The sequence below is a fragment of the Amphiura filiformis genome, chromosome 8 (assembly GCF_039555335.1).
Source record: "Amphiura filiformis chromosome 8, Afil_fr2py, whole genome shotgun sequence".
NCBI classification, from domain to species: Eukaryota; Metazoa; Echinodermata; class Ophiuroidea; order Amphilepidida; family Amphiuridae; genus Amphiura; species Amphiura filiformis.
Genome location: NC_092635.1, coordinates 6,783,926 through 6,801,447, shown reverse-complemented (window position 1 = coordinate 6,801,447; position 17,522 = coordinate 6,783,926). Strand labels below are relative to the sequence as shown.

At 34.5% G+C, this 17,522-nt stretch overlaps 1 protein-coding gene across 1 annotated transcript in view; it reads right to left on the bottom strand.

The window, feature by feature from the left end:
- The window catches only part of LOC140158558 (G-protein coupled receptor 161-like), a 90,879-nt gene that overhangs the window by 56,879 nt on the left and 16,478 nt on the right, over positions 1-17,522 (bottom strand). The window lies entirely within an intron of this gene.

Genomic DNA, 17,522 nt, shown 5'->3' with positions numbered 1-17,522 from the left:
AGATAATACCGAAAAAGTTATACCATTTTGTTGAAGGAGCAAAGTTAAAGAAACCATAACTCCACTTCTGGATATCGTTTGAAGTCAAATGATATACCATTTTAAAGCTTATGATATAGGCCTATATTTTCTAAACACGAAATAAAACAAAATTGATCGAGTTGACTTTACGGCTCATTCGTGGTGTACGTTCACATATTATATTAATATTTTTCCATCATATCAATTTGTAAGCGCTCTTTAGCAAAGTCATAGTTCATTGAATTGACAACCATATGACAAAACAGGCGAAAATAGTAACTTTTTGCACAAGATTTGTAATTTAAAGAGAATTGGCCATTGCTCATTGAAATGAAGCTAGTATATTATATATGTGCTCTTTCATTTAATGAAATAAATTCGGAAAAATATTTTACGGATCCTTTGAGGTTTTGACTATTAAAACCTACATTTTGGTCAAAAATTGTGCTTGGATAGGTCGTTTTCAACAGATTTACCCTACTCGCTTTCCTGTAATCACGGCACTGAAATACGTTATATGTTGACGTAATGAAAAAAAAAGTGTTTTTAGGGGGAGGGGTTAGCTTTCGTTCGATATAATTTTCTGATTGGATGAAGGGAACAGGTTTTGACAAAACCCAATCACAGATGCCTCAGGCAATCAGTTGCCAGCTGGAAGCTCACACAGCTCTTATGATGCTATGCACTCAACCATGTAGTGTAATCAAAGAATGTGTAGAGCCAATTCACTGCTTGCTTGGAAGCTCTTTGACGAAATTGTGTGCTCAGGTGTATCGACGTGGAAACTGTACATAGATCGCCAAACCTATATGTATTGGGCTATTCGAGTTCAAATCCATATACCCCCTATGGAAGACATGACCTTAATCTTTAAGGGAATGTGAATTTCAAATGAGATAACTAAATGGGTGGCTCCATTTGAAACCTACACCCCCTGTGGTGAATATGAAGGTCAAGCTTCCATAGGGGTGTATGGTTTTCAAATAGAATAGCCTATTGAACAAAGCAAGATTATTTGAAGGTTGCAATGTGATTCGGTAAATTGAAAAATATCGTATGGGTTTAAAAATTTGGTTTAAAATGGCAATTTAACATTTACTTGACAATTGATTTGTTTTTCATGTTTTATTTAACTATCCGTGATTCTTTGAGTATCATATACCATACCGTAAAACCTCGTCTACAAGCATATACAGTGTTTTTTTATGAAAGCTAAATTAATTCGAAACAAGCGTAAATATGCCAACACAATAGATTGGTCTTAAAATAATACTTGTATATGTACTTGTACTTTGTATATGCTTGAATCCGTAATTTATTTGCTCAAACTCCATGGCGCCTGGATTCATGTAGCTTTCATCAGAAGCACTTATTATGCTTATAGACACGGTTTTATGGTATTCCACATTTATTAAAGAATGTATTCCTTTTCCATTTGATCTTTTCATGATCATGTTTTACATAATTCAGAATCTAATTTGTGATTTGCATTGGTTTCTGTTAGTTTACTGATTTAAACTCATGGTCACGTCACATTGCGTGATTATATTCTCATCTCATGATTCTCACTTGTAGTTATACCTGTGATATCCTTGAACATTGCATTGCATTTTTTTCATTCAACACTTCGTTGGCTACATCATTGAATTTGAAATAAAGTGCAAAGATACAATGAACTTTGAATATGTGAAAGTAGCGTATATTTCTTGTCACTTTCGCCCAGGATGTCACTGATGTATTATGTTTGAAGTGTTTATATTTTTGTAACGTTAAAATATCTTCCATACGCACCAACAACGTTAAAATAGCTCCCATACGCACCAACAAAGCGTTGTTGGTGCGTATGGGAGATATTTTATTGTAAAACCACACACTACATTGAAATATGAAAATACATTAGATTTCTATAACACCCTGAATTTCAAACTTTCCTATAGAGTATAAACTCTCTTCATCAACATAATTTGATACAATTCGAGACATCGACGATGCTTATTTATTTCTTTACTACACTGTAAAAATGGTGTCTTGGCAAAAGACACTTTATGTGTCATCAATTGGGAGAAATGTATCTATTTAGACACAAAGTCATGTCTCTGTTCAAATGTAACGTCTATTTGCAAAACACTTATTCACAAGTCATGTTTTTATGCAAGACACTTCGGGTTTCTAAGACGTGTCTTTTGTCATCAATTGAGAGACATGTCTGGCTGGAAGACGTGTCTTTGTGTCTTAGATTATGTTTTTATTGGTTCTATTTTCTTTTATTTCTATTGTTCAAGACACGTCTATTGCCAAGACATGTCTTACATATGACGCGAGACACCATTTTTACTGTGTATATTTAAACAGCGTAACCTACTTAAGGGTAGACTAGGTATTGTTGGTCGAAGCAAAAAAAAAACCGATATCATTATCTAAATCAATATACTATTGAAAAATAACACTTTGATGTTTTGCAAAAGTTCATTCTACAAATCAAATACTTTGGAAACTTGTTTGATTTATTGTTGTGAATGAGTTATGTACGTTTTTCAAAAGTATTGTTGTTTTAGCCCGCTATATAACATAACTCATGAACTCATGAACCTACAGAATTATATCTGTGATATTTGGATTCTTCTATACACTCGCTATGAAATGATCAATGCAATTTTTGCCAAAGCTGACTACCATTCGCAAGATGCTGTGAACTAGCAAATCGTAACAGTTTAAAATAGTTGCTAACCTTAACCAATATTATTATGTTGATTTTAGTAGGGCCCTAAAGCATACATGATGAAATAATAAAAGCAATAAAGACACATAAACATCATACATAAATTAGTAAAGATAAAGTATGTGCAGCATATTGTTTGAATACTTATAAAAAGATGAATAGTAAAAATTAAATTGAGCAGATTTTAACAATTATACTGGTACGTAGTCCATGCTATAATAAAGGAGATAACAACAACATATTAAATATTATTAATAATAAGATGCCATTTAGTTATAATCTACAAAGAATATTACAGGACTTATAGATGGAGTACGGTAATGAAAAAATATTCTTGCCATTTCAAGAAGATGCCCAAATAACACATATAACTTTATACAAATGCTTGATTTTTTTTTTTTTTTTTTTTTGAGATTGGGGAACGTAACAACATTCTAATCTCATTTGAAGTTTTAGTTTAAATCTTATTCAATTTAAGACATGTAATAAAATATTATTTTCCTCGCAATACTTTTTTCCAAAGCTGCATTAGCTTTCTAATCTATGAAACTATTATATTACTATGATAGAGCCTATTATCATATAGATGATTGATGGACATTTCGTATCCATCAATTACTCGTTCTCATAAAAGTCATTTAGTCCTAATTTTGATATGTAATTTGTATATCATATTGATTTACTAATCGGGCTTTTACTTACCCAAATGTTCTCGTGAACGGGAATTCACGTAGCGATTAAGATCTATAATATTGTATAATAGAAGCATTTCGACATACAATCACAAAACTACCTCAATCGTATACACTTACGTAGCTTCAATTTTGTGTTTGATTTTGTTTATTGGCAGGTCTATAAATATGGGATGCAATAAAGAAGGGTTACAATAGACAAAGAAAGAAGCAAGATTGAGAAGAGAGAGGGAAAAGGGAAGATATTAAACATGTGTTATATTGAGTGGCTGAAAGATAATTGAAGCGAAATACTCGTATATAATAAAAGTGGAAAATGCAGATTTTAAGATTTATACGAGAGACAGTAAAAGAAGAGATCGATTAAGATGAAGTGCAATCTTGTATAAAAAGGACGACTGTTAAAAGCTTGAGGTCTATAAAGATAAGAAATTTTCACTAAAAGCTTTTAGTATGTTTTTTTTATTTTAAAATGTTCCTCCTTACGCACAATGATAATAAAAAAACGGGATTGATAAATCGGCTCTATAAGGGCACTAATGCATTATGTCCAGCATTAGTGAAAATTCATATTCAGTTATCTATTATTACGTATCCCATAGTTCCTGCTACCATACGTCGAAATCACGTATTGTGCATATTGAGGGCTTACGTGAATAAATGACGAATAATTACGCTATTTGGACATTAACGCTATGAACCATGGGATTAATAACGCTATGAACCATGGGATTAATACCAATGGTCAATAAGAAGAAGAAAATGATAAGTTAAACATTTGGACTTCCGTTATTCGTTAAAATAATTGTTCAAATGTCAAGTGTTATGTGTTGGTGTGTGTCCGGTCTAGTCATAGTTCTACGCATCTTAGAGAGATACTTTACGAGGAGAGTTTGCTCCAAGTGTGCGAACTTCGATTTTATTTAATACTCACTAAAGGGTAATACACAATTCTCTCGATCTTTTGACTTGAGCAAGAATGAGATTATCTCTTATATGTTTAGGCACAACATCTTATTTGGACCTATAGCGCTATCGGTGACCCGATGGCTCTTTCTATCGTGCCCTGAACATTTTGCATTTTTAGTTGAATAAGAAACGATAACACTATGCAAATGTTAATTATTATGCTTGATGCAATTTATGACATCGACTAAAGACGTGGTGCCTTAGTGTTTATAGCATGAATGTCAGAATGCTTTGATACTGTACATGTAAATTAAGAAGGAACAATATAATGTATATAAAGCTTCACTATAATAGATTCTATATTATAGTGGAGCGTTGGGAAAAAGTTGGCATTGGATCTCGTTCATTGTCCAAAATAGGAATTTATCACTCCACACCGTACAAAACTACTGTTCAATGTGGAGTTAATAGGCCCTCGATTGAAAATGTAATGTGTAACAAAATACAGATTATCCCCAATGAATGTAGAATTTGATTTTGTTAATAACACCGACATTTTTAAGTAGTTTTTAACGATACTGTAATTTGAAAACAACACTTTTGCGCCGATGGTGACTGTATCAAAAGTTCGGCTTTTCTGACTCAAGATTTCTATCACTTCAAATTGATTGTGTGTAGAAAATACATGTGTGTCATCAACACAGTAAATTACATCGAGAGAATTCGTAACAAGCTGCAGATATCATTAACATGGAAAATAAGTCCCGAATATTGACCCTTGGGGCACGCCACGAGTCATAATTTTCATTCAGCAAGCCCGTCAGCAAGACTGTGTGCAACATATATGAAGCGGGTTCTTTGTAGATAGATTGAGAAGTTCAGACGAAAATTAGATTTCTTTGTTGAGATTACCCTTGAAAAAAGCTAACGAATGAAAAGCATCAACAACCACCATCAACGCACTAGTGGCTTCTCGATAAACAGCACTTAAACAGCCTTGATTTAGTTTGATGAAGTGATTATTGATGGAGTGCTAAAGCTTGCTTATAGCAGGTGTAATAAATATATCAACTATAATTTGAACTAAGCTAAACATGCTAGCTCATCAGTGGCGTAGCGTCATAGGGCAGGGGGGATCAGACCCGATGCCCCCCCAATGCCCAATGTGATGACCCACGCTACGCCACTGCCATTCATGAAGCCCGGTCCTTGGTGGTGGGAAAAGCCTTTTCGATTCTGTTTTCCCGGTCTGTTCAATCAAACTGCTGGTATTAAACTGTAGATTCTCATTCCTCTGGGTATGTTGAAATTAAGATTTTAATTTAAATCTGGTCAACCAGACATACACAATTGCTGACCAATATCAATTCACCTTTTTTCTGCAGGCATTGTCACATCTGCACTACAGAACCTATTGCTCGGCTATTGCTACACGCCTCGAGCCTCACCAAAAGGTCATCTCATGGCAAATTTGAAGCGCCCATCTCACATCCACAGCTGATTGAGAAACCTGTTATTATTAAAGTTTAAGAATATTGACATCCAATATCTTCGATAAGCCACTAAAACTGTCATGTAGCATATTAAATCAACCGTACAACAGTATCGCGTTTGTTTTTACATTGTTGTTGATGCTGTTGTTTGTCGGTGTTTGTGTTGTTTGTTATCAAAATTGTATAGTTGTTGTTATTGCTGGGTTTATTATTATTATTATTATTATTATCATTATCATTATCATTATCATTATTATCATTATTATTATTATTATCATTATTGATATTATTATTATTAATATTATTATTATTATTATTATTATTATTATTATTATTATTATTATTATTATTATTATTATTATTATTATTATTATTATTATTGCTGTTGTTGTTGTTGTTGTTGTTGTTTTATATTTTATATTTTCATGATTTGGATTGTCAAAACTTAAGCAAAAGAAGAAATTCATTTTAATGACCCAAAATCTGAAACTACCCATTTCTTTGAAATAAACATATATCATGGAAAATAAATGTTGAAAAACCATATTCTTGTTTTTGGTTATCAGATGTTTGCTGTGTTTGCTTGCTTGTGGTTTATTTCATAATATTTTAAAAATTAACCCATTAACATTCCAATATGATTTTGTGTGTGTTTTTCTTGTATTCGAAACTATTTATCGTTCAAAATGCAAATATTTGTTGTTGCCCCAATTAAAAACAGGAAATATATTTTCTGTTCAAAAAACCAAAATCTCTTTTGCTCCCCACAAAGCTACAACCATTTAATCTTCATATCAGCAATTTAAAAAACAAAAAGATATTAAACGTTCAAATATTTTATATAAAAACATTTACACGCTCAAATATGACCTAGAACATGCTTAGTAATTGCTATTAAAAACTATTGTACACCATGTGAACCATAATTTAGAAAATACGAAAATATGTTTCAGACAATAATTGAAATAAAAGGGTTTCCGGATACATGCATAGAGCTTTTACCATATGCTTGAATCCTTCAATTGTCTTTTGTGTCTTACATTTTTTTTATCTCATTTTTTTTAAATCCAAGCAAGATATGCATTGAAATATACCTTGGCTAAATTTGAATTCGTAGTTTACCAGTATTCTTAAAAGGGTGTAGGATTTAAGTGCATTATTAATTCTTTTCAATAAAACGAGGAGGATGAGGACATTCCATTTCACTCCATTATTACGCCACCGATGGAATTTAAGCAGTGTCATGATTAAATTCGGTACAGAATAGTTTTTACTTATGAACTTAAGCTTTAGGAATCGATGAAATAATAAGAAACGCAATTAACAAAGGCACTCTTCTAACTACAAGTTGATTTGTGATTATTTCGGTATTTTTAGAATTAGATAAAGAATTCATTCACAAGGAAATCCAATAAATGTCACTGATGGGTTTGTGCAAATAAATAAATAACAGAGAGCCAAAATATACATGCAGGTATTGTAAAGTATGGATTTTGGATGAAACCAAAAAGCAAAATGAACATACACCATTAACAGAGCGAAACAAAACAAAACATACAAATAAATATTACTACCTGCTAATACACACTGGTACCGGTACTGGTAAATTACACCATGAATAGATTCGAAACACCACCACCCGCAAAACCCTGGGTGTTGAGTTTTCCATCTTGGACAGAATAACCCGGAAGAGACTGCAATATTTTGGCCACGTCCAGAGAATGCTTCCCTCACGCCTTCCAAAGATGGCCTTTGAATGTCTCATCCAGGGAGTCATACCTAGAGGAATACCACCAAAGAGGTGGAGAGACTGCCTGCTAACTGACTGCAAAAGAACCAACCTAAACTCCATTGTAAATGCCAGCCGTACAGCAGATGACAGAGCAGTGTGGCGGGACATTGTGATGCGGATGCCACCACTCAACCCCCAGTTGGAGTGACCGGCATAGGTCAATAGATTCAGATATTTACGATTATTCAGCTTCATATAATTGTGCTTTGAGTCTGATTATATTTTGAGTATCATTAAACAAAGAGGTTGTTTGCACTTTAAAATTAGATTTCATGCTTTCCTTTTTTCCTTCACCATCTTTTCGTGTTTCTCCTTTTCTTTTCATCCCCTTTTTTCCTTTATCATTGGCTTTTATCAGAGAGCACTCTGACACATAACAATAATCAATACGTGCTTTAATATTTGTGTGTTTTTAGGAGCATTTCCAATATTCTTACTTAATGTAATCTACTTAATGATTTGAGGCTTCATTGGCTCAAAATAAAATTCCTCCCTTTGGAAAGCGCAACCCGATTTTGAACTAAAATTTACAATAGGCTAAGGGTATTCCGCTTGAAGGACTCTTTTCAGAGCCACCAAATCTTCAGCAGGAAAGAGTCACCTACTATAAACGACTATAGTGCCACCACAATGGACAGTCTATTATATGATAGAATGTAGACAAGGGCAGACTACCAGTGGCGTGGCTAGTAGTTTTTCAGGGGGAGAGAGCAACTTTCAGCGGAGCCAAATTTGACATAAAGTTTGAAAAATGGGCTCAAACAAAACTGAAATCTTAAATATCAGGGGGGCAAGAGGGGTAAGACCTCTCACAAGGGGCAGCTACCCCCTTGGCTACGCCACCGCAGTTTTGTCCTTCAGGAATCAGAGTTACAGAAGGCGAACGTGTAGAAACCCTTAATGCCATAATGTGTGATTTGCTTCAGTCACAGAGACGCCCTCAATTTTTCTCGAATTTCTACTTTTTGCATGATTGTAATGCCCAGTGGTGTACTAAAATACCACGTGAAAGACTGAAGTGCTTTAATTACAGTAAAATTTAAGTTTTATGTTAAGTTCCGGTTTCATTCAGAGTTCACCAATCGAGTACTTGCTATAACACGTCTTGTGAATGTCAGTTCATGTGTAAATGTTTAATCAGTGACGTATAAATTGTGTGTATATCGCTATTCGTCGAACGTCTTATAATATAAGTGCAAACTGGACTGCTGCGTGATGATCCACGCAATAATACATGTAGAACGATCGGCGAGCTAATACACGCATTGTAGGTGCTGGAATGAAATAGCAATTTTCTTCGTTTTACCTCACTTGTTTGGCTCAAAATTAAGAGGGGACAATGTGATCAGTAAAAACTAACATTTAAATAGAAATCACACATTATTGCTTTAATTTATTGTCATATATTTCCCTTCCATACCCTCTTGTCAGAAATAACTTTTTCGGTTTGTATCAACTTGCTACCTCGAGCGTAATGTGACTTGTTAATCATTGTACAGATAACAGGTGTGTACAATTGAATACATGAATTCAAAACCCACCCAAGTCCATGGGATGTGATTTTGAGGGAAAAAAACCGTGTATCATTTTAATTCCTTCAGTTAGATCTACCTGGTCAATATGGTAAGTTTTACGTGCAAATGAGTGGGTTAAACTGTATTAGGTATGACGATTAACATTTCAGGGACTTCGTGGGGGTTCATTTTAAATGCTGGACTTGGGGTGGTTTTTTGAATCATATACAAAAACAACAATGTTTGAATGAGATTACCACTAGTAAGATAATACAAAATAAAGCACATAGGTATGTATAATGTTGATAAGCATACTGCCATGTAATATAAACCACACACTTTCCTTGATTAAGCCCATTTGTTTTTCAAAAGTCACTCTCCAGCAATGAATGTGTTACAAGTGGACTTTTATACATACTGGATTTCAATCAATGTGTTACAAGACTCAAATCCTGGACTGGGGGGGTTCTTTCATACATGCTATTTTTCACATGCTCAATAGACACAGAGTATGAATTTGAGTTGTTCTTTCATACATATAACAGGCCTATGTATAGCAACAATTTTCCATGCTTAACTCAATTTGGCCAAAGTATGGACTTGGGTGGGTTTTGTATTCATATATTCAATTGCAAATGTTGTGAGTGAGCATGAAATAGCTTTAAAGCTTCCACTATACATGTAAGTCCATATCAATGTAACAGTGTGCACCATATAACATTATAACGTGACACTCAAGGTTATCAAGAAGCTTAACTATAGCGTCATTCGTAATTGCAGATCATCGATATTTTTATCCAATATCATTTAGCTATTGTCATGGTTACCTTCCTAAACTGAGCCAGCAAAAGTGCAATTGCTTTTCATATAGGATTTCATAGCAGGGAGGCCACATTAAAAAAAAAATCTTTGGCCCTCTTTTTAAGATTTTCATGAAACGTTTTTGGTTAACGGTTCTAATGAAGTGGTAACGTTTAGTTATATTGTTTTGCAAATCATGGATCCGTCTCTATAAATTCGAATCAATGAGACACTAGCTTGAACAATTTTACGGGTATTTCGTCACAACTAAAGCCAAAAATAGAAGCAAAACAACAAACTACATTCATTACTTGATCTAGCACGTATCATCCTACACCCTATAGATTTTACAATGTGGGTGTGAAGAAAGGGGAAATGAAAATCTCCATTAAAAACAAAATTAATACTTGTGCGTATTGCCTGTATGTTATTTGGAATCTCGAGGTGACATTCAGTCCATCTTTATTCTGGAAAAACTCTTTCAATATTAAAGGCAACAAGTTAACTTGACCAATTAAATAAAGTGTTATATAACAAAACTCATTTACGTATTTTGGAGAGACTACATGTACACAAAATAATTTCATCATCACACAGGAAATCTCTCTTAAGTTTGAAGTGAATAGTCGTCTATTTAATGTAACTGATACTGCAAGCATATCATTCAAAGTAGTGTCAGGTTTTATTAGGAACAAATCCAGGATATAAAACTCTCGTCTTGTTATCTATCCCGTGGATGTAAATACCTTAGGTCAGTATTAAAGCGCAATCATTGCTTGAATTATGCACAAACGCACGTACGTACAACCTATATTATTATATCTCCTCATGATGTAGCCATGCACAGCATTCAAACAAATAACTACTATTTTGTAAAATGGTGAATTGGGGCTATTTCATTCCAAAAGAGTGCCAATTATGATCAATCTAAAAGCGTGAACTTTTAGTAAATTTAACTCTTTTCAGAGTGAAATTTGCTTTTTAATATGTAAAAAGGAAGTAGCCACTCCACGAAAAGAGTAAATGTTTACTCTTTTAAAATTATGGAGTACGATTCATTCTGTTTCTATATTCTTTTGAAGAATTTCGCAAAACCCGGAATGGGTTCGTACGATATGAGAGCACTATCACTCCCATGAGATGCTAAACATAGAACAGTGGCGGACTGTCCTCCATATAAATACTGAACTTCACCTAAAATCATTTAGAGGAAGGAAGTAAACATGTGTTTTATGAAAATTCAGGAAGTGGCAAGTCTATGCTGTTTGTAAAATCTACTCTGATGGAATTGGAATTGGTAATTTATGCCATTATTACATGTGAAAGCCTATGAACTAATGACTAATTATACCATGTAATTGAATACATGAATACAAAACCTACCCAAGTCCATTGAAAGTGATTTTGAGAAAACTAAAAACAAATGTGTATCATACATGCTGGATATAGGCCATGTTGGAGTTTACATCCTCAATATACCCATGTAGAGGGTGTGTTTGGGTTTAACTTTTATGCATTATGATATAGGCCTATGTATACGCAACAATTTCCCATACTTAACTCAATTTGGCCAAAGTATGGACTCAGGTGGGTTTTGTATTCATTATTCAATTATTTGTATTTCATAAAAAAAGTTATAGAATTTAAGTGCCGTAGACAGTACATTGTACATGTTGTACAGCCAGGGATGTGCATGGAGGTAGATGGTGGTCGTATAGGTTATCGGTCAGAAGGCAGTAAAATCATGAGCATTCATTCTCATTTCTCTTCCATCCCACTCATTGTGGCCCCAAACGTGCAGACACCACAGTGGGTCCATGACGTGCCAGGGTTCGGAGAGTCACGCTAAATAACCAGACGAGCAATATCTGGACATATAAAAGTTGCAGGAATTTTCGTAAAGAGCAGGGGATCAGCCCGGGCATGTTGTCTGTCACACTCAACATTGAAGCCAACTTGCGCTGCCCTTTGCGGCTTGGCAGCATATCGACCGGCGCGCTTTGAGGGATTAGTATCCAGAAAGCGAGGTTAAATGTTGTTTTATTATTATTTTAATTATTACGATTCCGGAAAAGTCCACGTTGCCAACCATACGTACCATACATATTGAAGGATCGAAAGATTAAAATGGATATATAATAGATTTTTGTCTTGTAATAAATTTGTTTATCTCTTTATAATTTATTTGCAACAGTTACATATATGCAATTTTTAATAAATGGTGCTTTTGTGACATTGCTACGATAATTCTCAAATGCTTCATAAAATGATAATAAGATACATCATATAACGTCAATGTCATTACCATACGACGTGTCCGTCAATGTCATTACCATACGACGTGTCCGTCAATGTCATTACCATACGACGTGTCCGTCAATGTCATTACCATACGACGTGTCCGTCAATGTCATTACCATACGACGTGTCCGTCAAGACAAGTGTTTATGATTTATTACACTTGAGAAATTATATTAAATATTGTTTTAGGGAAGTCTGCAGCCGATTCCTTGTTATTTAGTACGAAGTTGATGACACTTGTAGCTTTGGCGGTAAAAACACTAGTCTACATCCTTGAACTTTAAAAATGCCTGAGGTATGAAAGGGCAATAAATTACATGCAAAGATAAGATGTTTTTGCTGACGTTAATCTAAAGTTTATTTACAATAGTTAGAATCTTTTATATTCATATTGGGCTACTCCAGTTTACATTCATACTTACCCCAAAGGGAGTATGAATTTCAAATGGGGGTTATTTGAATGGGTGACGCCATTTGTTGTTACTGAATGGGTGACGCCATTTGTTGTTACTGAATGGGTGACGCCATTTGTTGTTGCTGAATGGGTGACGCCATTTGTTGTTACTGAATGGGTGATGCCATTTGTTGTTACTGAATGGGTGACGCCATTTGTTGTTACTGAATGGGTGACGCCATTTGTTGTTACTGAATGGGTGACGCCATTTGTTGTTGCTGAATGGGTGACGCCATTTGTTGTTACTGAATGGGTGACGCCATTTGTTGCTGAATGGGTGACGCCATTTGTTGTTACTGAATGGGTGACGCCATTTGTTGTTACTCAATGGGTGACGCCATTTGTTGTTACTGAATGAGTGACGCCATTTGTTGTTACTGAATGGGTGACGCCATTTGTTGTTACTGAATGGGTGGCGCCATTTGTTGTTGCTCAATGGGTAACGCCATTTGTTGTTCCTGAAATTACGGTAATTTCTTCCATAGGAGGTGTATGGATTTCAACTGCAATAGCGATCATTTAAATTTAAAGGGGACGATCTAATTCATGAAATTGAAGATGGGTAATTATATTTTACTTGCTATTCGTAATTCTTTGGGTTTGTCTACAGTGTAAATTACTCCTCATTTGCCCAGAATGATCGCATACCTTTTCATTTTTCATAATCAGTCTTTACATCTGAATGAAATGTATTTTGACAAATACTCATATTGTGCATACATTGATTTCTTGTGGTTTACTGGGGCTGGTTTTAACTCAAGGTTGCTTTGTACAGCGTGAAATAGTTTGGTTAATAATTCTCATTTCGTGATTTTTACTGCTTCAATAATATAGAAATGCAACTGATGTACTAGTATATACGTATTTCGTAGACTACCTCATTGAATTTGAAATGACGTGTAATCTCGCTCCAGGCATTAAAACAACACATATACACTACAAAAACTCTCAAAATTTGCAACTAAGTGGTACATAAAAGGAGCTTTGAACATATGAAAATAGCGTCTACTTCTTGTCATTTTCTCCCAAAAACGACATGGATTAAGGGCTGGGGTATGAACGTTTGGACAGTATTTATTTTGGGACATTAGAGCACATCAGACATATCGAATTGCATTCTGAATACGAAGAATGTCATTCTGATATCAAATAATTTTGATTTTTGAAATTCGCAATTTAATACACATTTTATGGCAAATCATTAAAAATTGATATTTTTGATATTTAACAGTACTTGAAGTAAACTTTATAAATCTGATGATTTATACTTAAAGTGTATGTAGGTGGAATGAAAAGCCGACGATCAAATAAAAATTTTGACCTTTCGTATTGAAGATATGGATTTTTTTCCCAAAACACCCAAAAAAAATAGGTCTTTTTGGGAAAAAAATCCATATCTTCAATATGAAAGGTCAAAATTTTCAATTGACCGTCGGCTTTTCCTCCCTGCTACATACACTTTAAGAATATATCATTAGATTTATATAATTTACTTCGAGGACTGTTATATATCAAAATTTGAAAAATATCAAATTTTTATAATTTGTCATAAAATTTGTATTATATTGTGATTTTCAAAAATGTAAATTATTTGATATCAGAAAGACATGCTTCGTATTCAGAATGCAATTCGATAGGTCTGAGGTGCTCTCATGTCCCACAAAAAATACTGTCGAAACGCAATAAACGCTCATTTTAGATCCCTTAACAAAACAATAATCAAAGTGTTTATATTTCTGTGAAACTGATGCGTACATTACAGCCTTTTTATTGCATGGATAGTTGTGTATGGAAATAACATTACATTTATGCCATGCACTTTCACACATTCGATTTTCAAACCTCTCCCCATTTTAAAATAATAAGTGCATACCATTATAATGCCATACCTCATTCTATCTACGTTATTTGGATATATCAATTAATTTAGCATTATTATCAAACATACATTGTGATGTGAAGGCTTTTAGATGGTAAATCCAAGAAAGTTGGAGGCATCGACGATGCTTAATTTGTTGGTTCTTGCAATGGGTAATGATACAACGTTGTACTCTAAATAGACATTTCAATTTCAATAGGCGAATAGATTTCCGTAACTATCGTGCAAATCATGTTACATTTGCCATATTGGGCATATTGGGTAAATATAGTACAAAGAGTTAATCGTTATAGGCCATGGAGCCATTTTAACAGCACCCCTATTTATTTATTTATTTTTAGGGGGGAAGGTCATAAAAAGATTTTACACAGTGGTCAAGTTCAACATTGCTTGAGTTCAACATTGCTCTGACTTGGATAGGCAAATTGCTCCGATTTTGCTGATATTGGTCTCAAATTATTTGTCTTGCTATGAGGAATCAGAAAAAAGAATAGTTTGTCCTATATGTAGGATGTTTCATTATCTTCGTTATACAGCAAAATAGGACAATACCCATTGAATTGTACCGAGTTCTATATTGAGTTACTTTGAACTGTACAGTTATTGTTGTGTTAACTGGATAAGAAAGCGCCCTAGAGAGCTATAACTATTCCTTTTCTAATTTCTTGTATCAAGATGAATAATAATTTGAGACCATTTTCAACCAAATCAGAGCATATTTTATTTTCGCCCCTGCGGATCCGGCATATGGCGTCATAAATGTTACACTTTTGCTCACAACTCCATAACCATACGTATAGATAGGTCAAAGAATACTTTTCTGAATCTTATGGCTAGTGGATGACGATGGTGTGGGTTTTGAGCAAGTTTGAGTAACTTTGAACTTGACTCACTGTGCAAAGTTTAATATAACCTTTTCCCATTTTTCCCCATGTATAGAGCTGATTAATCTAGGCTATGGGGCCATTTTAACAGCATGGGTGCTGTTGAAATGGCTCCATAGCCTAGATTAATCAGCTCTATACAGGCTGGGTCAAAAAGAAGTAAACTCATGTTTGAGGGGCTCTAACTAGAGATCTGTAAAGAATCTGCTATAAATGAAAATTACATTGGAAAGAGCAAACTCTACTCGTCTAAACAAAACAAAGAATTGTTGCCATTGCTCAAAGCAAACTAAAGTTATACTCATTTGAATACAACCACCCATTTTGTAGCTGCACACGGCTGATTGCACTGATTTTCATTAATTTCAATATCGACGAATCAGCAAAGTGCTAGAACAGGATTTATTGTTGAAATGACAACATTTGCTTTTAATTGATATTCAACAAACAAGTCCATGACGGTACTGTAGTTTGTAATGATACCAATTCAAGTCTTTACGAACGACCCGACAGAAGCTTGATTGGGGAAGGCTGGGTAAAGGATTGCGTCTTGTGCTGATCTTTGGGTCTTGCTGTAACGTATGTCTAACTCTAGCAATGTTCACTTGTGATCCAGCAATTCTTGGTCTGCCTGAAACTTCCGGCTGTCTGTCCCATGCACGTTGAGCTTGTTCACATTCTTATATACTGCTCCCTTACATGGAATCCGATTAGCTGTGGAAAATTGGAGACGAAAAAGACGCAGAACTTCAGTGGGAGTCTTAGTATCATGATACTAGAGACATTGCGATTTCCAAACGTAGACATCGGACGTACGTTGATCTATTCAAAACCACTCTCCTGTATCGAAGCGAGGTCACGTATTTAGCTATTTTTGAAGATATTCCACGTGCGAAATCGAGGTAGATACATCGTTGAAAATGCACAAAATTTGTCCATTTCACAATATGATAAAGACAGTCAAAGATAATGAACATACGAAAGAAAGTCTAATTATTATTATGATCCTTTTTGTTTGTAACAAATCATTATAATAAAGGTACAGCGATGTGTTAAAAATGGACTAAATTTAAACGCAATATTCATACGCAGAGATTGCCCATTGAAATGTGTGTGGTACTTTGCGTACAAAAATGACATTGCGATTTCCCATTTTGGATTCCAACGTAGAATAAAACGCAGATGCTACGTTGAAATATGCTAATTTTACCTCATGTCTAAGTCCATGCAACGCGCCCAATGTTCAGGACGAAAAAGTCTCATTTTGAAAGTAAAGTCATGATGTATGGATGTAGTGATCTTTAATCTACCAAAATATATGTTTTTGGGCAACTATAATATTTGGGGAGCACAAAAAACAATTATTAAGTTTAATCAGCATGTAGGTTAAAATTTTAGTCAAAATCAAAAGCGGCCTGTTTGAATCAGGCAGAGACTCAGCTTACTGTTATTTTTTCAATCACTATGCCCTCTATCGACCTAGATTAGATTAGATCAAATATTATAGTCTTCATACCAGCTGAATTGTTCTCCTTCGTGACGAATGAGCACAATCCAGTTTGGAACCGAGACTAGCAATATTTAACACCGTATTAACGTACGTAATAACGTACGTGAAAACGTACGTTCCACGTGCTGCGTTTGGAACATCGCAATATCTCTACTTCGTCGACAGAAACTTGTGTTCCTGTGCGGTAAATTGTGGTGTCATGTTGTCATTTGGCCCGTTTCATTATAATGTAGTGCAATGAGGTAAAATTCATATTGAAAAGAACCCTTTAACATGTATTAAATATTGATCGAAACCACACCTGCCACGTAACTTTATTTGCATTTGAATATAGCGCCTGACCAAGCAATATAATAGGTACTTGGGAAGTGAAACCGTGTGCAGCTACAAAAATGGGTGGTTGTATTCAAATGAGTATAACTTGAGTTTGTTGTGAGCAATTGGAACAATTCTTTTTTATTTAGATATGTAGAGTTTGCTCTTTCCCATTTTTAGCAGATTCCTTACAGATCTTTAGTTACAGCCCCTCAAACATGAGTTTACTTACAGTTTT